The following is a 24,380-nucleotide window of genomic DNA, read 5'->3' on the forward strand; positions in this document are numbered from 1 at the left end:
GGTGGCGCAAAAGCAGCCAAAGCCATTTGTTTATTATTTGTTTCTTAAACTGGATATTTTGGGTATTTCCTTCATGTTTTGATTAAGATATGAAGCTTTCTGATTTGAAAACTTACTACGGGGGTGCTGGCTGTCTCAGTCGGTACAGCCTGCAACTCTTGACCTTGGGGTCATGAGTTCAAGCCCCACATTGGGCATGAAGCCTATAAAAACAAGTAAATAAAAACATAAATTTTTTTAAAGTGAAAAAAAAACACTTAAATCAAAGTTACAGTATTTAGAAACAGTCTGGTACTGGCATGAAGCTGAACATACCATTGGAATAGAATTGAGAGTCCAGAAATAAACCTAGATATCTATGATCAATTGAATTTTGACAATGGTGCCAAGATCATTCAATGGAGAAAGAATAGTCTTTTCAACAGATAGTGCTGGTACAATTGAATATCCACATAAAAAAGAACAAAGTTTGACTTTTACCCCATATCACGTACAATGGATCAAAGACCTAAATATAAGACCTAAACATAAGAACTAAAACTATACAAGTCTTAGAAAGAAACATAGGAGGAAATCCTCATGACTTGGATTTAGCATTGGTTCTAGATATGACACCAAAAGCATAAGCAACAGAAGAAAAAATAGATAAATTGAAATGCATCAAAACTAAACACTTTTGAGCATTAAAGGGCACTATCAAGAGGGTGAAAAGACAACCCCCCAAATGAAAGAAATATTTGCAACCATATATCTGATAAGGGTCTAGTACCCAGACCCTTATCAGGGGTGTGCTTATAAAGCACACTTCAGTTCAACAACCCAGTTAAAAGTTGGGCAAAGAATTTGACTACACATTTCTCTAAAGATATTCAAATGACCAAGAAGTCCATAATAAGATGCTCAATATCCTAAGTCAAGAGGGAAATTCAGGGGGTGCCTGGATGGCTCAGTGGGTTAAGCTGCTGCCTTCGGCTCAGGTCATGATCTCAGGGTCCTGGGATCAAGCCCCGCATCAGGCTCTCTGCTCAGCAGGGAGCCTGCTTCCTCCTCTCTGCCTGCCTCTCTGCCTGCTTGTGATTTCTCTCTGTCAAATAAATAAATAAAATCTTTAAAAAAAAAGAGGGAAATTCAGGTCAAAACTACAATGAAATAAATACCACCTCACACTCACTAGGTTGGCTATAATAATACTATTTTAAAAATCATTTTTAAAGGAAAAGTGTTGGTGAGGATTTGGAGAAATTGGAACCCTCATAAATGCTAGTGGGAATATAAGGGTGCAGCTGCTGTGGAAAACAGTTTGGCATTTAATGATTAGAATTATCATATGACCCAGCAATTCCACTTCAAGTTCTATACCCCCAAAGAATTGAAAACAGGTGTTCAAAACAAAACTTGTACATGAGTGTTCCTAGCAGCACTATGCACAAAAGGCAAAAGGTGAAAACAACCCAAATGTCCACCAGTGGATGAATGGATAAGCAAAACGTGGTATATTCATACAATAGAATATTATTTAGACATAAAAAAGTAATGAAGTACCGATACACGGTACAACAGGAGTGAACCTTGAAAACATTATGCTAAGTGAGAGAAGCCAGACACAAAATGTCACATACTGTATGATTCCATTTATATATGAAATATCCAGAACATGAGAATTGGTAGAGACAGAAGGCAAATTAGTGGTTTTTAGGGATTGGGGAATGGGGGATTGGGAGGAAAAGGAGATCTCTAAAAGGTACAGGTTTTCTTCTTGAAGTGATAAAAATTGGCTGTGGTGATGGTTGCACCTGTGATTGTACTAAAAAGCAGAATTATGTGCTTTAAATAAGTGAGTTGTATGGTCTGTGAATTCTATCTCAGTAAAGCAGTTTTTAAAAGACAGGATTTGGGATGCCTGGGTGGCTCAGTTGGTTAAGCCGCTGCCTTCGGCTCAGGTCATAATCCCAGGGTCCTGGGATCGAGTCCCATATCAGCCTCCTTGCTCAGTGGGGAAACTGCTTCTTTCTCTGCCTCTGCCTGCCACTTTGCCTGCTTGTGCTCTCTCTCTGACAAATACATAAATAAAATCTTTAAAAAAAATAAAAGACAGGATTTGGCAATATCCACTAGGGCTGAACACATGCAAATTCTATGACCCAGCAATCCTGGTCCTAGGTTTGTGTGTATGTATGTATATATATATATATATATATATATATATATATATATATATCCAGCAATATCTCTAGCAGAAAAGTCGACAGATGTTCATCCAAAGACATACAAGAATATTCATTGTAGCACTTTAAGAAATTGACCTAAAGTGGAAATTCACCATCAGTAGAATAGATAAAATGCAATAAATTCAATTAATAAAATGTTAGGCAGCAATGAAAAGAACAAACTACAACTAGATGTTAACAATATAGATGAATCTCAAAAACATAAAACTAAGCAAAAGAAGCCAGACTCAAAAGAGTACACTGTCTGTGGTTCCATTTGTATAAAGTTCAACGTCTGGCATGCCTCATCTATGGAGTTAGAAGTCAGGATACTGTTTACCCTCAGGGGTGTGAGTAATGACTGTTAAGGGAGCACTAAGGGGCATTTGTGAAGCTGGCAATGTTCTATTTCTCAATTTAGGCATAGATAAGCATTGTACGTTTTCTGAAAATTCATCAGGAATTACATAGGACTTGTGTATCTTTATGTCTTTATGTTATACTCTAATAAAAAAGTTTTAAAATTTCAGAATATTTTTGAAAACAGGTTTTTTAAAAAAGATTTTATTTATTTATTTATTTGAGAGAGAGAGAGACAGAGAGCATGAGCAGGGAGGAGGGGTAGAGGAAGAGGGAGAAGCAGGCTCCCCACTGAGCAAGGAGCCTGATGTAGGACTCGATTCCAGGACCTGGGATCATGACCTGAGCCCAAGGCAGCCACTTAGCCACCTGAGCTACCCAGGTGCCTGAAAACAGGTTTTTAAGTACTAAAAATATTTCTCCTTTTTTTTTTTTTTTTGGCCACTTCTTTTAAATTCTGTAGTTATCACTCTTTTCTATTTTTCAGTATTTTTTTCCTAACAGTGAGCCATTACTTGCCTATATCAAGCCCATATGCAAAGTAGAAGTGACTCCTCATCAAGGCACCTTTATTTCTTGCTGTCTGACATTGTTGAGCTGATTTTGTAATAACAACGTAGTTTACTGCCATCTACTGGCAAATTATCACAATAAAGTTATAAATTACAGTGTTTACCAGTAAATAGTTCCCACTTAGATGTGCTGTCCTCTTGCAAGACACAATTCGCCCAACTAAATGTGGTATACTTGTCATTTGGCACGTTTGTGATGGACCCTGTAGACAGTAGAACGTTGACACTCTCTAGATGGTTTTGTTCTTTCTTTTTATTCCTGTTTGATATTGTTCTTTTTGTTTCAGTATTTATAATTAACGTATTGATCAAAGTGGAGGTAATACGTGTCAGGACTGAAAAATTAACAAAACACATACGGGGGGGCAATATTTTAAGAACTTTAAAATGAACTGCAGCTGTTTCCTAAGCAATTCTGGTTTATCATCTCTAGCAAAGGTGCTTTCATTCATTCCTAAATTTAGAAGTTGGTTATAGGGGCACCTGGATGGCTCAGTCAGTTAAGCGTCTGACTTATGATCTCAGCTCTGGTCTTGATCTCTGTGAGTTCAAGACCTGCACTGGGCTCCACGCTGGGCAGGGAGACTTTATTGAGAAGGATTCTGAGGTAGGTTCTGTCTTGGCACCAAGGAGAAAAGTGCTCTGGTCCACTGGTGATGTCCCTAAATATGGGGGAAGGAGATTGACGAGGAAGAACCAATCCACATCAGGATACAGGTGCAGAAAGGCATTCAGGTTTTGCAAGCAGGTCTTCTGTTCCTATATACCCATGTTTCAGTGGACATTTATGATTTTTGCTCTTCCCAATTTACAAAGCCTGAGTCCCAAATAGATGATTTATATTGGTGTTTCAATTCTGTGTAGTACAAATGATCAGTATGCTCTAATTGTCATCAGTATACATTGTCTGCAATACCAGTACATCTCACACTTTGCAAGAAGACTCAACACAGATTACACCTTCAACAGCTTTACAATCCTGAGGAAATAGATTCATTTGTTCGATGGTTTATAACTTCTAGTCTGACAAATACCACTAAATCAAGCCCCTCTAAGTTTGAAAGAGGTTGACTATTCCTCCTCAGGCTAGTGCTATGCAGTCCTTTGAAAGAAAGCAATCCATTTGGAGCTTTGCTGGTCTTTTGAGACTTTTCTCCCCCACTTCCTTTTGTAGATCACCAGTTATCACAAAAGAATATAACTCAGATGTCAGATGCAAGCATAGGGTCTGGAAAAGGAAAAGCAGATTCCACCCTCCCCCCAGCGCATCCTGCTTAGCACATCTCCACAGGTTCACCACAGGTTCACTGGAAGCTCTCTGAACTTGTCCTTTGTTCGTTTTTATGGAGGCTTCATTACAGAGGCGTGATTGATGAAATCCGTTTGATATTGTTCTTAAAGACATAGCTGAGGTATTCACTGCCAAAGTTTAAGCTCATTTGAACTAACATGTGAAAACAAAAGTTCAATAAATGCTAACCAATTTGTTTATGCCAAAGAACATTTGATTTGCTTTTTCTCTACCCAAGTCTGAATCCAGAACAATCCTGGATGTCTTAGGACCGCTTCTTTTGCTCTAAACATTCTGTGAAATAGCCTTATACCCTCCTAGGACGCCTCTGTGAATCTGGCATTGCTGAAGCCATCATAAGTGGTAGGTATTCTTCTAAACATCTTATATCTACTAATTCACTTAATCCTCTACTCCTTATCTGTAAGGTGCCCTTATTATCTGCATCTTACAGATGAGGCAACTGAAGCACAAAAAAAGTTCATTTATGTTACAAGTGATGATATTACAAAAATACCTTCTTTGGGGAGCTTACAGTCCATTACAGACACAAAACAAAATAAAAACCATGTAAGGTTTAAGGAACGAACAAAGGGGGATGCCTGGGTGGCTCAGTTGGTTAAATGTCTGCCTTTGGCTCAGGTCATGATCCCAGAGTCCTGGGATGGAGTCCCACATCAGGCTCCTTTCTTGGCAGGGAACCTGGTTCTCCCTCAGCCTCTGCCGGCTGCTCCCCCTTCCCCCCTCCCCCTCCTCTCTCTCTCTCACTCTCACAAATGAAGTCTTTAAAAAAAAAAAAGAAAGAAAGAAAAAGAAACAAACAAAAGGGGAAATACTTTGGACCCTATTGGACAAGTCATTTTTCTCCTTTTGGTCCCAGTTTCCTCATATGCATAGCAAGAGGGTTGAATTTTCCCAAGGTCACATAGCTAATAAGTGGCAGGGCTAGAATCTGAATTTGGATATTTTGGTTTCAGAGCCTAAACTTGTGATTACTATGCTATATTTAGTGCCAGTTCATGCTCTGTTTCTGTCCCTTTGCTGACTTCCTATAGACAACAAATATTTATGTTGCCTATGCTTCTGCTGTTTGCATTTACAGAATGTGTGGGTGCCCAAGTAGGGCCCTGGATCCTACCTCCCTGCATCCTTGCTAATCCCAGGAAAACTTATGGCCCTCCGTTCAAGGACATGGATAACAAAGTAAAAATTAGCATAGTGGCTCAAGTTCTGGCATTGTTTAAAATTGTGGTAAAAAATATAATTAATTTCACCATTTTAACAATTTTTTAAAGATTTTATCTATTTTTTTTTTTTTTTTCACAGAAAGAGTGAGAGAGAAAGAGAGAGCACGACAAGGTGGAGGGTCAGAGGGAGAAACAGACTCCCTGCTGAGCGGAGTGCTGGACTCAGAGCTCAATCCCAGGACCCTGGGATCATGACCTGAGCCCAAGGCATCGAGCAGCTTAACCCTATGAGCCACCCAGGTGCCCCGCATTTTGTTTCTCATTCATCTGATAGACGTTTGGGTTGCTTCTACCTTTTGGCTCTGGTGAATAATGCTGCTATGAACATGAGTTTAGAAAATCTGCTCAGGTCCCTGCTTCTACTTTTTGGGGTGTGGGGGGGTAAACATCCAGAAGTTGAATTGCTGAATCAATGGTAATTCTATGTTTAACTTTTGAGGAACCTCCAAATTGTTTTCCACAGCTGCTGCACTGTGGAAAACATTCACACCAGCAATGCATAAGTGTTCCAATTTCTCCATATCTTTACCAACACTTGACAGTTTCTGGTGTGTATGTGTGTGTGTGTTTCCTTTTATAATGGCCATCCTAATGGCTGTAAAATGGTCTCATTGTGGTTTTGATTTGCCTTGCCCTCATGACATATGGAACATCTTTTTACATGCTTATAGGCCATTTGTATGTCTTCTTTGGAGAAATGTCTATTCAAGCCCTTGGCCCATTTTTAAATTGGACTTTTATTGATGCTGTTGTTGAGTTTCTAGAATCTTTCAGAGTTTTCTTCCCCTAGAAATTGTGAGACTTGGAGGTTTGTGGATGATGTCATCTCAGCCTCTGGGCTGGCTTCTGGCAGGAACTTGGTCTAACTAGTTTCTCATTCAGTCTTTCAGATTAATTCACTAATCAAGTAACTAATTTTATCATTATCTGAAGAGCTATGTCAGAGTTCTAGGCTAACATAAAAGAATATACGTGTATATGTCTATATGAAGTTCAAGAATTGTCAAACTTTACCTAAGGTGCTAGAGGTCAAAATAGTGGTGCCTCTGGGAGAGCAAGTATCGACTGGGAGGGGACATATAGGAGGATATAAAAGGGAACTTTCTGGGTAAATAGTTCTATAAATTGATCAGGGTGGTGGCAACACAAGAACACAGATAAAAATTTATCATGCGTATACTTAGGATGTTTGCATTTTGCTGTATGTAAATTATACCTCACTTAAAAAAAAAAGATTTATTTATTTGACAGAGAGTGAGAAAGGGAACACAAGCAGAGAGCCAGAGAGAGGGAGAAGCAGGCTCCCCGTGGAGCAGGGAGCCTGATGCTGGACTTGATCCCAAGACTCTGGGATCATGACCTGAGCAGAAGGCAGACACTTAACGACTGAGCCACCCAGGTGCCCTATACCTCACTTTTTTTTTTTTTAAGTTAAAAGAAAAAGCTTAAAAGTACCCCCCCCCCCAGGATCTTGTAAGATCTTTTGTTGTTAATTTCATAGGCTCAAGGACCTGAGATGCCTCCTTGTGGCCCTCTTTATTTTTCTTTGCCCTCTTGGGCCCTCGCCTAACACAGTGCCCAAGATTCACAAACACAACAAATTTTTTTTTTTTTTTTTAAGATTTCATTTATTGGGACGCCTGGGTGGCTCAGTTGGTTAAGCAGCTGCCTTCGGCTCAGGTCATGATCCCAGCGTCCTGGGATCGAGTCCCACATCGGGCTCCTTGCTCATCATGGAGCCTGCTTCTCCCTCTGCCTCTGCCTGCCATTCTGTCTGCCTGTGCTCTCTCTCTCTCTGACAAATAAATAAATAAAATCTTTAAAAAAAAAAAAGATTTCATTTATTTATTTGACAGAGAGAGAGACACAGCGAGAGAGGGAACACAAGCAGGAGGAGTGGAAGAGGAAGAAGCAGGCTTCCCGTCAAGCAGAGAACCTGATGCGGGGCTAGATCCCAGGACCCTGGGATCATGACCCGAGCCAAAGGCAGACCCTTAACGACTGAGCCACCCAGGTACCCCCAAACACAACAAATATTTATCGAGCACCTCCCCTGTGTCAGGCACTGTGATATATGCTGAGAAAACAGTGGTAAACAAGATGGATAATTTCTCCCTCCTTTTGGAGTCCACAGTATAGTGGAGAAGACAAGGAATAAACAACCTAGTATGTCCTATTGAGGACAAGTAAGAGAACCTGTCTTGGGAATGGTCAGGGAGGGAGTCCTTGAGGTAGAGATTCTGAGCTGGGATCTGAAGGCTGATGAGTCACCTAAGCAGGGAGAGCATATCAGGCAGCACGATCCACATGTTCAAGGGTCCTGAGAAGGGAGGAAGTACAATGTGTGAAGATCACTGTTAATTACAGCCCAGAAAGAGAAGAAGAGGGCCCTAAGGTAAGTCTAGAGTTTTGGCAAGGGCAAGAGTAAGACATCTATTTGACCTTAATCTTAAGAGCAATATGAACCATCAAACACTTTTAAGTAGGGGAGAGAAGTGGTAAACTTTCTGACTTAGAAACATTACTCTGACAGCAAGGAGAAAAAATTGAAGGGGAGCCAGGGAGGATGTGAAAAGGCCTTGGATCACTACTGCAGCAGTCCAAGCACACCGTGTAAGCTCAATGGAATGAAAGGACTACAGACTTCTTTCCTTAGATGACACTAGTACGCCTGACCAGTATGCAATCCGTTTACAATACACTGGCTCATCTTCCATCTTCCGTGATGCTCTTGACAGACTCTATAACTCCCATTTTACAGATGAAAAAGCTGAGGTTCAGAGGCAGAGATAGTCACATAGAAATCAGGAGTGAAAGCCAGTTCTGAACCCAGGCCTATATGAGAAATATCAATTCCAGTGCTGGGGAGGCGTCCCTACATTTGGGGAAGGAGAGGAGCCACATTCCCTTAAGCTCGCTAGGATGATGGTGATGGGGAAAAGTAGAGAGGGACTTACAGGCAAATAATAAAAAAGGTTACAGGTTATCTTTATCACCATTAACGTTATATAGACACTATGTGTCAGGCACTGTGCCAAGTGCTTTCCACGTCCTCCCTCATTTCATCTCTGCAAACACTACTATTATCCCCATATTTCAGATACATACACTGAGGCTTCAGAGGGCTCCTATAGGGCTGTGCACTGACTCCAAAGAGGAGCCAAGAGCTACTAATGATATTATAGCTCCAGAGACGGAGACTGTCCCAAAACCGACACTAAGCTCTGCACCCAAATGAGCGGGCGCGCGCTCCGCCTTGCGCTCTCGGAGACGTTTGGCCACGTGATCAGGGCCCGCCCCCGCCCGCCCCGCCCCCTCCCGCGCTCCCACCCTCTCTCCCTCCCTCCCCCTCCCTCCCCGGCCCGGTCCGGCCCATCCCCCTCCCCACCGGCTCCCTGAGGCCCTGCCGGGTCGGGCTGCGGGCGGCCGGGCGACGGCCGGACTGACGGACGCACGCGAGGACTGACTGACGGACGCACGGAGGGCGGCGGGCACGCACTGCCCGGGCCGCTGCTCCAAGGCCCGCCCGGGAGGGCTGGGGCCGCGCTCAGGTGAGGTGACGGCGACGCGGGCCCGTAAGGGGTGGGCCCGCCGGGCGTCTGGGGTCCCGGCCCCGCTGGCTCCGCGGGAAGGAGGCGCCGCCCGGGCCCGGCGCGGGAAAATGGCGCCGGCCGGCAGTGGAACACGGCTCCTGTGCGGGCCCGGCCCGGAGCCGCCCCGCCCGCCGCGCTCGTGTCCCCGTCGCCATGTTGGGGAGCGGGCCCCGGGCCTGCGGGCGGGGGTGCTGGAGGGAGCGGGGGCCGGCCGGGGTTAGGGAGGGTGCGAGACGCGGGGTCTGGGGCGCTGAGGGAGTGCAGGGCCGGCCGGGGTCTGCACAGGGTGGCGCTCCAGGCCCGAGGAACCGGCGGGAGGCGACCGTAGGGTCGTGGCCGGGGGTCGAGAAGGGACACTGAGTCCAAACGGAACTGGGGTCAGGGTCCGTGAGACTGGAGGCCAGGACTGCAGTTTGGTTAGGCTATTCGTGTTCAGGACCCCAGGCCAGTCAGGACCCAGAGGGCGTGGGGTCTAAGCTCAGGCTGTCAGAGCCGAGACAGTTCTTTGTGGAGGGTGGGGGGTGGGGGTAGGCTATTGATTAGAAATATTAGAAACGGGGGCCCTTTGGATGCAGGCGCGAGTATCAGATTGGGCAGTTCTCAGAGTCGCGGCGCCGAATTGCAAAGCCTTATAATTCCACAGAGACTGAGGGCATATGTTCCCCTAGCATATTCTACTCCCTATTGGGAAGAGCAACAGAAAATAGGAAGACTTTGATGAGAAAGTGGGAAAAGGGGGACCGCGGTTTGGGTGTCGGAGCTGACCAGCAAATGGGGTGTATGGACTGGAACTGGTTGGCAAGAAGAAAGAGCCTCCATCAACTTAGGGAGTTTGTGTGTATCTTTAAAAGGAGGGACCGGGCTGTTTGTGGGCGGTGACCCAAGGTGTCTTCCCAGGAAGGGGACAGCCCACTGTTTTAAGAGCGGGGTCACCTGGGGAGGTCATCAGAAAGGCGTTTTTGAAGCCAGTAAGAATGGTGAAGAGAAATGAATGTGTAAAAACTACAAGAGTCTTAGAGATCATGTAACAATTTCAGATCATGTAGTGATTTTAGCTGAGACATAGAAAGATAAAGATGACTCCTCAGGATCTCAAGTTCCTGGCCAGGGAGGTCCTCTGCCTCCTCATTCAACACACTGCCTTAGAGGAATTTGTTAGGTGTGAGAAAGGTGTTAAGGTGAGCTCTGCAGCATATATCAATGAACTGTTAATCTCTTTTGTTTTGGTAATTGGTTTGTCAGTAGAAAAACTGAAGGGGGATACCAAAAAAGTGCAGGTAACCAGCTATTTGATCATTTCCAGCCTACCTCCATTTGTGCAAAGAAGTTATCTTCAGGATCCTCTTGACTTCTAACTTTCTAGAGTTGTAAGAGATGCTCCTTCTGTTTTAGGTGTTTACTGTACAGCAAGGGGACACAGAAAGCCAAAAAGGATAACTGTGAACAATGAATGGTTCACACCCAGGATTTCTATCATGATCAAATTTCAGTTAAAAGTTTGATCAAGATAGGGAAGAGTTCAGGGTACCTGGGTGGCTCAGTGGGTTAAAGCCTCTGCCTTCAGCTCCGGTCACCATCTCAGGGTCCTGGGAGGCTCTTTGCTCAGCAGGGAGCCTGCTTCTCCCTTCCCCTCTGCCTGCCTCTCTGCCTACTTGTGATCTCTCTCACTCTCTGTCAAATAAATAAATAAAATCTTAAAAAAAAAATAGGGAAGAGTGCAAAGTTCATATGGGTTATGGAAGAATTCTGAGGGAAACTATGCAAATCAATCATGAAATGGTAGTTCAGGGCTCCCATAAAAGCAACAAGGACTTTCAACAAAAGCTTATGAAGATGCCCATAGCAAGTAAGATTTTCTGTATATGTTCGATGCATATATACCATACATACGTATATAAGGCATCAAGATTCATTTGTCCTGGGATAATGCAGGAGGGCCTTTGTGCAGTGGGCCCCTCTGGCATCTGGTGAAGCTGTTCAGAAAAATAGTAACCCCTCTCAGAATAACATTTTTTTTTTTTTTTAAAGATTTTATTTATTTATTTGACAGAGAGAGATCACAAGGAGGCAGAGAGGCAGGCAGAGAGAGAGGAGGAAGCAGGCTCCCCGCCGAGCAGAGAGCCCGATGCGGGGCTTGATCCCAGGACCCTGAGATCATGACCCGAGCCGAAGGCAGCGGCTTAACCCACTGAGCCACCCAGGCGCCCCCAGAATAACATTTTTAATTGAGTGAAACAAAATACCATGTTATAGAGAAAACCATTATATTGAAATACCGAAATACACAAATTATAAAAAACAATATAGATACTTTATCAATACATTAAGAAATCAGATCTAGTGATGGGTCTGACAATTACAGTTTTAAACACATGAACGTAATACTTTTAGATATCAGTAACAACTGTAATATGATGTAAAGATATCTGTGATAACTGTGACGGTCACAGATAACCACCAATACTAGAGTGGTTTGTTGCCTATAACTCATATTTGAAGAAAATGGTAACTTTCAGTTAGAAGTTAGTGAATAGGGGCGCCTAGGTGGCTCAGTGGGTTAAAGCCTCTGCTTTCCACTCAGGTCATGATCTGGGCTCTGCTCAGCAGGGAGCCTGCTTCCCCCTCTCTCTCTGCCTGCCTTTCTCCCTACTTGTGATCTCTCTCTGTCAAATAAATAAATAAAATCTTTAAAAAAAAAAAGTTAGTGAATATAAAGAGTTTTGTTCTGGTTTTTTCCTATCCAAGTTCATAGACCCCTCTGAATTCTATCTGTGGATTTCCATCTGTGAACCCCAGGTTAAGAAACCCTACTTTTACCACCAAGCATGTACTTCCATTCGGCGGATATTTACTGTGCGCTAAGATATGTCAAGCATTATGCCGGGCTGTGAGGATTCAAAGTTCTTTAAGACAGGGTCTTTTCACGTTAGATATTCAGTCCCATGAGAGAAATGAGCATATTAACAATGATAGTTCAGGATGAATACCAAAGCAGTATCAAAGGTTGAAAAAACACAGAAGTGGGCACAACTCAGGTCTAGGAGTCAGGGAAGGTTTTGTGAAAGGGTGATACTTGAGACATGTCCTGAAAGGTGGAGGAGTTTGCCAGTTGGAGAGTTGGAGAAAAGAGCTTTATAGGTAAAGTTATGCACTTTAGGAGATACAGTTGAATGTGGCGGGAGCATAATATGTGTGCGGAAAAAGTGGTCAGGGATGAGATGGAACTGTTGTTCAGAACCTGGCTGCGAAGGACTTTGCTAAGGAGTTTGGACTGAATCTTTAGCTGATAGGGAGGCATTCATGCTGTCCAAGGAAGAAGAGTGTATGATTTGGTTTAATTTTTAGGAAATAAATGGATGTTCTTTGAATGGAGGGTGGACTGGAGAGCAGGGAAGGAGTAATGAAGGCCTAGTTAAGACAGAGGCTGTGAGCTTTGAACAAAGTTAGAATTTGCAGGTGTTGATAATTGACATTGCACATGGCAAGAGAAAAAGAATATTTTAGATTATTGATTTGGGATGGTGGCTGTCAAAGAGGTTCTAAAAAGGGTGAAAGGAAAATGAAGCGATAATTGTCACAAATCAGGGAGAAGTTTTTTGGGTTAAAGTAGTAGACTTGGAAACCATTGCAAAGCTGTCAAGCATGGTGTAGTTTTCACTTAAGGAAATCAGAGGTAAGTGTCAGCAGATATATAAAGCAGGGAAAGGGGTGCCTGGTTGGCTCAGTAGATTAAGAGATTAAACGTCTGCCTTTGGCTCAGGTCATGATCTCAGGGTCCTGGGATCGTGCCCCACGTCAGCTCCCTGCTCAGTGGGAGTCTGCTTCTCCCTCTCCCCCTGCTTGTGCTCACTCTCACTTACTCTCTCTCTCTCAAATAAATAAAATCTTTAAAAAAAGAAAATTTCCAATTAAAAAAATAAAAAACAGGGGAAGTAGGGAATGTAGAAAAATTACAGCTATCTGTGTCAGAGGTCAGCAAACTCCGGGCCATGTCAAATTTGGCCCACCACCTATTCAGGTAAAAGAAGTTTTATTGCAACATAGGCACAGTTACTCATTTACGTATTGTCTTTAGCTGCTTTCACACCACCAATGGCAGAGTTGAGTAGTTTTAGAGAGAAGATATACAGTTCACAAAGCTGAAAATATTTACTCTCTGGCCCTTTACTAAAGATGCTTGCCAATCTGATCAGTGTCTGAGGATTAGATGTTCAGCTTCTGGTTTGCCATCTAGTTCCTATAAAATGGAGAATAAGCATCTTGGCTTTGTCCTTCTGGCTGGGTCCTCCATGCTCTGTGTATCTGCAGTATGACATAGAGCCCTGAATATTTTATATTGGTCAGCGATGCCAGGGTCTGTTCTGGGGTCTGCTGTGTGGCAGCTGTGGTAGTGACAGGTTTTCACAGCTTAGACCATGCTGGGGCTTTTTTTTTTTTTTTTTTTTTTTTGCCATTTTTCTGTTGAGTTGTCTTTTTCAAAAGATGTCTTTATGTTTTCTCACTTGTAATCCTTTGTTGGTTGTGTGTGTTATAGATATAATTTCCCAGGTTGTTAATCTTTTAAATCTCTTTTTCTCTTACTAAAAGAAGTTGTGAATTTTAACAAAGTCAAATCTATCAATCTTTTCCTCCCCCAAGATTTTGCAGTTATTCTTTATCTTCTTGAATCTCTACTGTTCTGCCTTCGATGTTTAGATCTCTAATTACTATGTCATGTGAGGTATGGTCCAGTTTCATTTTTTTTGTGTGTATAACCAATTATCCCAGCACCGTTTGTTGAATGGCACTTTGTTTTCAAATTATGTGCACTTTTTGGAGTCTGACTAGGGTCCTAATTCTAGCTCTGCTGCTTGCTAATTATGTGACCTTGGACAATTGTGGAACCTCTTTGTGGCTCAGGTTCCTTGACTTTTATTTTATGTATGTATGTATGAATATATGTATTACGTACCTGTGTATGTATGTATGTAGTTAGTTCTCCAGCCAGCCCAACATGGGACTTGAACTCACCACTGCAAGATCAAGAGTCGTATGCTCTACCTACTGAGATAGCCAGATGTCCCAGGTTTCCTCAGCTTTTAAGGATAATAGTATTTATCTCATAGGGTTGTGAGGAGTAAGTGAGTTAATTCATGTAACGTGTCGAACAGTGTGGCACCTAGGAGATGCTGAATGCTGTTAGCTTATATTTAGCATATTGTTCATTTCCGACATCCAGCACCTGGCACAGTGTAGGGGCTCGACATACTCAACACAATTGTCTGTTTAGTTTGGTTTTCAGATCAAAACAGAATGGTTGCGAGAGGTAAACTGCGTGTTACAGGAGGTGCTTCCAGTTGCTGCAGTTTTAGCTGCTGCTTCAGACTTTCTGCTGGGATGGAACTCCTCATCACTTCTTTTGCAGAGAACTTCTGTAACAGAGGCTGCAAACCAGAAGTCTGTGGTTGGATTTGACCTGCAGACATGTTTTGTTTGGCTCAAATGTCCACAGATTTCTGACTTAGCTTAAAAATTTGGAAGATCTATCAACACCAAACTCATATTCTCTCATAGCTAAAGCTAAAACTAAAGCTAAAGCTTTTAGGTATGATGGGTGTTTGTTTCCTAATGCTCTGCAGTCCTCATTACTTTCTTGTTTTGCTCATTTACTTTTATAACTCTGTAGGCATTTGATTTTCTGGTTCTTACTTCACTGAGGTTTTAAATATTATCTCTTCTAACCCAATAAATGATATGTTGGGATAAGGGTCAGACTGGCAGAAATTGGCAGATGAGTTTGTGGGCAAGTAAAAACCAAAGGCTATTTCTAAGGATGAGTCATTCTTGATCATAATGAATAAAATGATAATTAAAAGATGAGATGAAATTCATTTCAAATCACTGAATATTTAGACATCTACTATGTGCTGGGTACATTAGAAATTACCACATTGGTGGTAGAAAAGAAAACTAGCTGTCCAGCTTTATGAAACATTTCAGAAGAGATCTTTTTAATTGTGATGTGGAGCTGTTTTCCAAGAGAATGGTTGGATGAGAGGAAGGAAAAACAGGAATTCATTCATTTGCGAAATATTTATCGAGCCCTACCATGTGTATTAGGCTAGAACTCCCCAGGATACAAAGATGATTCTAGTTAAAGTGTCATGTGGGTTAGAGGTAATGTGTTATGGAGCTGGAATATCAGAGAATGGTACCTGAAAGAGGTGGCCTTTAGTGGAGCTGCCAAGAATGGTGTAGAGATGTGCGTTTAGGAAATAGTAAATAGTCCAGTTTGGCTGCAGAACAGGATTTTTACAGGGCTGTGGTTGGAGGTCAGGCTGGAAATGGAGATTGAACAACAACAGCAATAATGATAGTAGTAGCTCACATTTTTTGCATGTTTACAATTTGCCGGATAACTTCCCAAGCATTTTTTTTTTAAACTTCTTTATTTATTTGACACAGACACAGCTAGTGAGGGAACACAAGCAGGGGGAGTAGTAGAAGGAGAAGCAGGCTTCCTGCTGAGCAGGGAGCCCGATATGGGGCTCAGTCCCGGGACACTGGAATCATGACCTGAGCCGAAGGCAGACACTTAACAACTGAGCCACCCAGGCACCCCTTTCCAAGCATTTAATTAGTATTTCTTTTAATCCTCACAACAACCCTGTGAGATAGGGCACTAATTTTTATACCTTTTTACAGTTAAACTGAGGAAAAGAGCTAACATTTGCTGGGGAAAGAATTTGAGTCCATGCAGTCTAATTCCAAGGCCTGTGTTAGTCTTTGTATGCTATACAAGTGAATCAGGGAAGGCTTTGAATCCTTTTCAGTTCTGGGCTGGGAAGTTTGGACTTGATCGACTAAGTAATGGGAGTCATCAAAAGTTTTTAGCCATACAGTGACATAATGAGATCTGTACCTTAAGAAAGTAAGCCTGCTAGTGAATGTAGGAGCAGCATGAGAAAGAAGAAATGTGGAACTAGTTTACTCTTTTCCTCCTTGCTAGATTTAGTGCTCCTTCAGAACTGACCCTATGTCTGTTTGTCCCTCTCTTCCTTCAGCTCCATTATCTACCTATTGTGTTGTCGGGCACATTTATTTTAAAAAATGTAATCTTTTTCTACATCACTTTATTCTTAAAAGGACTTGAAGTGGCTGCCTAGGAGCTCAGTATTTGCTAATCATTAATAATCATTAATAAATCATTATTAAATAAATCTTTAATAAATGACTAGAGATATAGCTAGATGTGTACATTAAGGGAGTATTGTGGCTTTGTTGGAGGGAGTAACATAGCCCTAGAATTTGGTGAAATGAAGAGGAAATGAAGATATGATGGTCAAAGCATATAAACTTCAGTTGTAAGATTAGTAACTTCTGGGGGTCTAGAGTACAAGATGGTGACTATAGTTAACAATAATGTATTAAAGACTAGAAAGTTGCTGAAAGAGTAGATTAGATCTTAAATGTTCTTGCTACACACCCAAAAAGAAAAAAAAATAATTATATGAAGTGATGGATGTGTTAACTAAATTTATTGTGGTGATTTTGCAGTGTATATGTGTATCCGTCTCATTGTACACGTTAAACTAACACAATGCTATATGTTGATTATATCTCAATAAAGCCAGGGAAAAAAATCTTTGTCACTAATAATATTAATGATCACCAAATTCAGAGGGCATTCATACTTTAAATAGATATATAAGTTTGTATTTAACATTAACCAGCTACAGCCATCACCCCTGCCCCCTCCCAACCCAACACACACAGAAAGGCAACAAAAGCTTCCATTAGCTGGCACTTTTACCAGTATTGAACCTGTTGGATATGAGTTCTATAATACCATTATGTATATTTTCTAAAGACCAGACAGCAGCAGTTTCTCACAGGAGGAAATATTTGCAAATTTGTGAATCAGATCTTGTTTTGGATTTTACAGAAGGAAATTGTTCATTAAATGAAGTCTCTTGTAATTTTAAATATTATGTGAAAGTAAGACTGTATCCCTACTATAAAATACAGACTTAAAAAGTTCAAACACAGGGCACGTGGGTGGCTCAGTCGGTTAAGCATCTGCCTTCGGCTCAGGTCATGATCCCGGGATCCTGGGATCAAGTCCTACAAGGGGCTCCCTCTTCAGTGGGGACCCTGCTTCCCCCTCTCCCTCTGCCTGCCTCTCTGCCTACTTGTGCTCTTTCTCCCTCTGTCAAATAAATAAAATATCTTAAAAAAAAAAAAAGTTCAAACACTTGGAGAAATCAAAGACATTGTGGTTAACCACCAAATGCTAGTATAGGTGAGAAGATTTTAAGTAAACCAGCATCTGACTAGGCTTAGTAAGAGACCAATCAATAGATCCAAATAATGGATTTGTTAAATGAATATTCTTTCCCATTGTGGATATTAAGTATAATATAAGCAGTATGTGCATCTACCTGTATGCACATGTCTGTGTGAAATACATTGGTATACCTGGTATAAGTCTGAATCTAGGAATGCTTCCTAAAAAGAATGAGCCTTCAGCTGAGTTCTTTTAGATTGTGTTCAGCTCTTTAGTATGTGTGGAGATGACTCATTCAGAAGCATTGCAATCAGAATAATTAAGTGTGGAGGAAAATGTGATTATGATAGTATATATTGACTGCCTACCAGTGTTGAGGGGTATATCCAGTTGGTGAGTAATTAGTTTCTGCCTTCCAGGAAACTAATTCATCTGGGAAAGTGGTAGGAACATAAATGAAAAGGGGGGTGGGGGAGCATAAATGTTTTAAAATGCACTGTAAATACAATGGAAATTAAAGAGACAAGTTCTACTACCAGTTGGAGGATCAGGGGAGGCTTCATGGAAATGCTGGTATATTTCCTAGGGCTGCTATAATAAACTACCACGAGCTGGGTGACTTAAAACAACAAAAATTTATTCTCTTACAGTTATTGACACTGGAACCTGAATTCAGGGTGTCAGCAGGGCCATGTTCTCTCTGAGACTTAGGGTAGAATCCTTCCTTGCCTCTTCCTTCCTAGCTTCCATCAGTTCTTGACGTTTCTTTTCTTCTTCTTCTTCTTCTTCTTCTTCTTTTTTTTTTTTAAGATTTTCATTTATTTATTTGAGAGAGAGAGAGAGAATGAGCAGGCAAGGGGCAGAGGGACAAGCAGACTCCCTGCTATGCGGGGGCATTGGGGGGAGATGAAGCCAGAGTAGTTGTTGGGGCCCTAGCTGCCAGATCTAGGACATTCAAATGTTGCTGAGTGGGTAGTATGTGGGAACAGGATGGTACTGCAGAATTTTGAAATAAGGTGGGTAACTGATTCAAGCTTTGGATAGCTAATTCAAGCTTTAAGGAGATTCTCTAACCTAGTGATCATGGATAAGTAGACACCCCAAAGAAAAACAGATGGTTGTTGATTTCACACACGGAGCCTCTCTCATTTGCCAATTCCCGTAACTTTTCACCAGGACAGTCAGGGAATCCCTCTTATGTAAAAAGCAGCACTTGCAAAAACACCACAACAACAAACTTTGAGGGTTCTTTAGCCTCTTGGTCTGTCATCCATGGACATTGAGATACATCAGTTTTTTAGGATCTCTATTCAGAAGCCTCTCCATGGATTTCAGTATTAATAGTCATATTGCTCTTGATTTTTTTTCAAAATTTTCTTCAAAATCACCTCTTTTCCATCCTTTTTTTAATCTCTTGATTTTTCTCAGAACTCTCTTCAGTCTTTCCATATCTTTTCTAAACATCTGACTAATCGAAAGGATTGAGAAAGATTTTGTACTGTCCAAGCCAATGCTACACTTTTTTTCTATGTCCTTAAATTTTTTTTTTTTTTTTTTTTTAATTTTACGTAGGCTCCATGTCTAGTACGGGGCTTGAGCTCACAGCCCTGAGATCAAAAACTGCATGCTCCACCAACTAAACCAGCCAGGTGCCCCTTTTCTTCGTCCTTTTAGTAATAGTTATGTTGACTTTTGTCCACAATAGGACTTTATTCAAATTTTGAATGCCCATTCAAACTGTGGTCAACAGCAGAGCTCAGGTGCTTTTTCTTATTTGTCTTTAGGCAGTTCTTCCTGATTGTGTATTTGCATTGTTCTATATTCTCTAAGAATATGTGTCCTTATGAAATTTTTAAAATTGTGTTTAAATATTACAAACAAAAAACTTTCTAGTCATTAACATATGGATACAGTCTTTACAAGTTTAATTCATAGTTTTTTTAAATAATTTTTTCCTTTGGCAATATATTGAGGTACTTTTCCACATGTTTATATACTTACTTTTATTGGATACACAGTAACCAAAGTTTAAGTACTCTCTGTTTATTTGGCATTTGGGTGATTTCCATTTTGTTTTTATTTTTGGTTTGCAATTCTCAATTATACTGCTGTAACATGTTATTATAAAGGTTTTTTCCCTCAATTTTTTTCTTAGAATATACTCTAAAATGATACAGTTTGGTTTGAGGATAATCACTTTTTAGCTATCTTGTCAGTTTATTCTTTAGAATAACTACCAGTTTATATTGCCACTAGCCACTAGTTATTATTGGATTTTATATATTTTTTCTTCCGGTATAATATGTGGATTTTTAAAATATTTTAAGTATTTTATTATGAAAAATTTCAAATATACAAAACAACCCTGAAACTGTAGAATAAACTCCCACCCTGAAACTGTAGAATAAACTCCTTTCTACCCACCACCTATATTTAATGTGTAGTCATATGCGTAACAAAATACTTATTATGTTAAACCTTTTAAAAATAAAGACATCATGAAACTATGCCTTTAAACATCTTAGCATGCATCTCTTTCAAATACATTCTTCTGCATAATCACAATACTGTTGTCACACCTAGCAAATTATCAGTAATTCCTTGATATTATCTAACATTAAGTCTGTATTTAAGTTTCCCTCACTGTCTCCAAAATGACTTTCATAGCCGACTTATTCAAGTGGGATCAAATTTAAGGACCGTGCTTGCATTTGCATGTTATTATTTATGTAGTTGTAGTCTTTTTAAAATCTGGAACAGTTTTCAGTCCTTGTCTACTTTCTTACCTTCTAAAATTCTTTTCATGGGCATTGATTTGTTGGGACTAGAGCAGTTTTAATGTCCTACATTCTGGATTTTTCTGATATTTTCTTAGTGATATTTATTCCTTTATTACTTATATCTGCCTAAACTGGAAGGTTCAAAGACTTGATTAGATACTAGCTGAACATTTTGGCAAAAATACTTAAATATTCTTCACATTACCCCATATCACAGGTACACAGATGTCTAGTTGTCCCACTATTAATGATAACTTTGATCACAGGTTTAAGGTTGTGACTTCCAGATCTATTGTGAAGTTGCATTTTTTTCTTCTCTGACTAGCAAATATATTTTTTACTTTTTTTAAGATGAGTATTTTTTAAATCTTCTTTGAGCTAGTTTTTCATATAATTTGACCATTTGTTCAGTGTAGATTTGATATTTTCCTTTTTGCATAGTGTGTTTAAAAATTTTATTTAGTGTAACAGTGAGTTGTTACAATAGATAAATTTCAAGTTTCAAAATATAGCTGAAATCCAATATAATTTAACCAAAAAAGATACAGATTGTAAATATAAAATAGGGGACATGTCTTTGATGAGATTTTGTGATGAGACATGTTTCCTTTTTTAAAAAACATTCTAGGGGCGCCTGGGTGGCTCAGTGGGTTAAAGCCTCTGCCTTCAGCTCAGGTCATGTTCCCAGGGTCCTGGGATCTAGCCCGGCATCAGGTTCTCTGCTTAGCAGGGAGCCTGCTTCCCTTCCTCTCTCTCTGCCTGCCTCTCTGCCTACTTGTGATCTCTGTCAACTAAATAAATAAAACCTTAAAAAATAAAATAAAAAGCATTCTAAGCAGAGAAACCTAAAAAACGTAAGGCTCTTGTATCAACAATTTCTTTCATTTTTCTTTTTGAAATGGCGGTAGATCTCAAATTCATAAAAGTTGGATTTACATTTGTTTTATATACCCACCCAAAAAGCACCCAGAATGTATTTTATTTCTTCTTCTTTGAGTGTTTCATTTGGTTGCTTTTATATACCCATTTTTTTTTAAAAAGATTTTTACTTATTTATTTGACAGAGATCACAAGTAGGCAGAGAGGCAGGCAGAGAGAGATTGATTTGGGGCTTGATCCCAGGACCCTGAGATCATGACCTGAGCTGAAGGCAGAGGCTTTAACCCACTGAGCCACCCAGGTGCCCCTATATATCCATTTTTAAAATCAATTTTAAATAATTCCTTTTTCTGTCATTCGTATTACAGATTTTTTTTTCTTATTCCATTTTTTTCTGTTATCAATTAAGTAGGATTTTCCTTCTGAACCACAAAAGCAAGATAGGCATATTAAAACTATTTGAGCATCATCTGAAGTACATGAAGAAGCCAATCCTCTCCTCTTCTGTTCCTGTCTTCCAACCTACCTAAGTATAATAGCCTAGAGTGGTTCTTTCATATTTTTCTCTATAGTCTTGGAAGCAATACTGATTCATTTTCTCTCTTACAAGATTATCATGATGCCATACACATTATTCTACAAATTCTGAGTTTTTTACTTTATAGAATATACATTTCATTCTGTGTCATTAAACAGATATCTAATTTATTTTTTTCTAGCTACATAATGTTTCATTTATGTAGGTTTCTTTTTTTTTTTTTTTAAAGATTTTATTTGTTTATTTGACAGACAGAGATCACAAGTAGGCAGAGAGGCAGGCAGAGAGAGAGGAAGGGAAGCAGGCTCCCTGCTGAGCAGAGAGCCCGATGCGGGACTCGATGGACCCTGAGATCATGACCTGAGCCGAAGGCAGCGGCTCAACCCACTGAGCCACCCAGGCGCCCCTCTTTTTTTTTTTTTTTAAAGATTTTATTTATTTGAGAGAGAGAGTGAGAGCATGAGAAGGGAGAAGGTCAGAGGGAGAAGCAGGCTCCCCGCGGAGCTGGGAGCCGGTTGCGTGACTCTATCCCAGGACTCTGTCCTGAACTCTGGGATCATGACCTGAGCTGAAGGCAGTGTCTTAAGCAACTGAGCCACTCAGGTGCCCCAATTTATGTAGGTTTCTGAAGGAGCATCAAGTTTTTTCTAATTTTATTTTCCCCATCACAAACAGTGGATATCCTTGTGCATATATCTTTAAGAAATGGAGTTTTTACTTCTGTAGGATAATGGGGTAGTAAGCTTATAATGTAAGTATTACGAACTTCCAGGTTATTTTCCATAAAGGTTGCAGTTCTTATTCCCACTTGCACTGGATAACAGCACCTTTTTAGTTTTTGCCAATCAGCTGAGAAGAGTTTTCTTATTTTTATTTTCATTTCCCAGACCATTAATAAGTTGTATACATTCACTGGACATTTGTATTCCCTATTCTGCAGATTGCCTTTACCAATTCTTTACTTATTTTTCTCTTGGGGTGTTAATTTTTTACTCTTTAATCAACTTGCAGGTGCTTTTGTGTATTTAGAATATTAATCCCTTTTTTGTCATAAGGAACAAATATATTATTCCGAAAGTCTATCATATGGCTTTTGACTTTGCGGTTTCTTTTGACATATAGACTATTTTGACTTTTACCTGATGATGTCTGTCAGTCTTTATTACTTCTGAGTTCATGTCTTGCTCATCATCACCCCACTAATGAATTTTTATTTTATTTCTATATTTTTGTTTAATTGTTACTAATTTTTTACCTTAATTTTGTTTTTCTCTTTTTTGCAGTTTGGGCAGATTTATTTCTTTGTGCCCTTTTTTTTAGCATAAATAAACTGTTTATCTTGCCATTGAATTTCCTCTTCTGATCAAAATATTCTTTTTATTGTTTGGCAATAAGCACAGTATAGATCTTCTAGTTTTTAAGTAATCTCTTTTGAACTTTGAAGAAATACTTTTTAAATTGTTCCAAGTCATTTTGAATCCTGTATCTTCGTTTGAAAGTATTAGCAATAGTGTATTCACCTACTACAGTCTGCCTACAGGTTTCCTAAGTGGACTTATCTAGTTCATCAACAATGATGAAATGGTAGCTATAGGATTTAAAAGCTGATCTTAGGACTTCAGTGTTTGATTTAAAAAGTGACAGTTTTAAGAGCATAAAGCAAAAAAAAGAGAGAAAGAAAAGCCTGATAACGCTGTCATTGTGAATATAAGACAATGGAGAAGAAGAAGCGCTGGTAAACTCTCAGAATGGTGGCCTAGGGACTGCTGTAACTTAGAGCCCAGATCTCATGATTTAACTGCGTTGGAAATTTAATGGAGAGAAAAAAAAAGCCATTGTGCTTTTTAAAAAGATTTTATTTATTTGACAAAGAGAGAGAGAGCATAAGGAGGGGGAATGGGAGAGGGAGAAGCAGGCTTCCCGCTGACTGGTCTGGATCCCAGAACCCTGGGATCATGACCTGATCTGAAGGCAGTTGCTTAACCAACTGAGCCATTGTTCTTTAGAGTTGTCTTCCATCTTACAGTAAGACAATATTTTTTATTATTATTATTATTAATTATACCATACTTTTCTAGTGCTTTTTTTTAAATTATTTTTATTAACATATAATGCATTATTTGCCCCAGTGGTACAGGTCTGTGAACCGTCAGGCTTAACACATTTCACAGCACTCACCATATCACATACCCTCTCCAGTGTCCATAACCCAACCACCCTCTCCCTACCCCCCTCCCCCCAGCAACCGTCAGTTTGTTTTGTGAGCTTGAGAGTCTCTTATGGTTTGTCTCCCTCCTGATCCCATCTTGTTTCTATTGCTTTTAAAATGAATTCTTTTGTAAAGACGTATCACATATGAAATGAAAGACTTTCCTGCTAATAAGAAGCTTTAAATTATTCACTCAGGCCTCAATGTTTTCATTAGGATATTAGACCAGATGATTGCCAAGGGCTCTGCTAAGATTCTCAATTTATTTTAGGGAATTTTTTAGTAGTTCTATATTGTAGGATTTTATCAACTTTTCAATGTTATATGTATTTCATATATTTCAAGCATGGATTAAAAGACTGGTACTCCAAACCTGTATTATTATTATTATTATTATTTTTACTGTAGCTTTACACTTGATCTTAGCCAAAAGGCTGA

At 40.2% G+C, this 24,380-nt stretch overlaps 1 protein-coding gene across 9 annotated transcripts in view; it reads left to right on the forward strand.

The window, feature by feature from the left end:
- Positions 1-9,013: 9,013 nt before the first annotated feature.
- The window catches only part of NCOA6 (nuclear receptor coactivator 6), a 100,804-nt gene continuing 85,437 nt past the window's right edge, over positions 9,014-24,380 (forward strand). For 8 of the 9 annotated variants that reach the window (XM_032858824.1, XM_032858826.1, XM_032858830.1 and 5 more), the window contains exon 1: positions 9,015-9,228. The gene's annotated coding sequence lies outside the window, so the exon portion shown is untranslated. Of the gene's footprint in view, positions 9,229-24,380 lie in introns of all 9 variants that reach the window. The other variant, XM_032858833.1, reaches the window with a different exon arrangement.

Source organism: Lontra canadensis, unplaced genomic scaffold (genome assembly GCF_010015895.1).
Source record: "Lontra canadensis isolate GAN:19392208 unplaced genomic scaffold, GSC_riverotter_1.0 scaffold16, whole genome shotgun sequence".
NCBI classification, from domain to species: Eukaryota; Metazoa; Chordata; class Mammalia; order Carnivora; family Mustelidae; genus Lontra; species Lontra canadensis.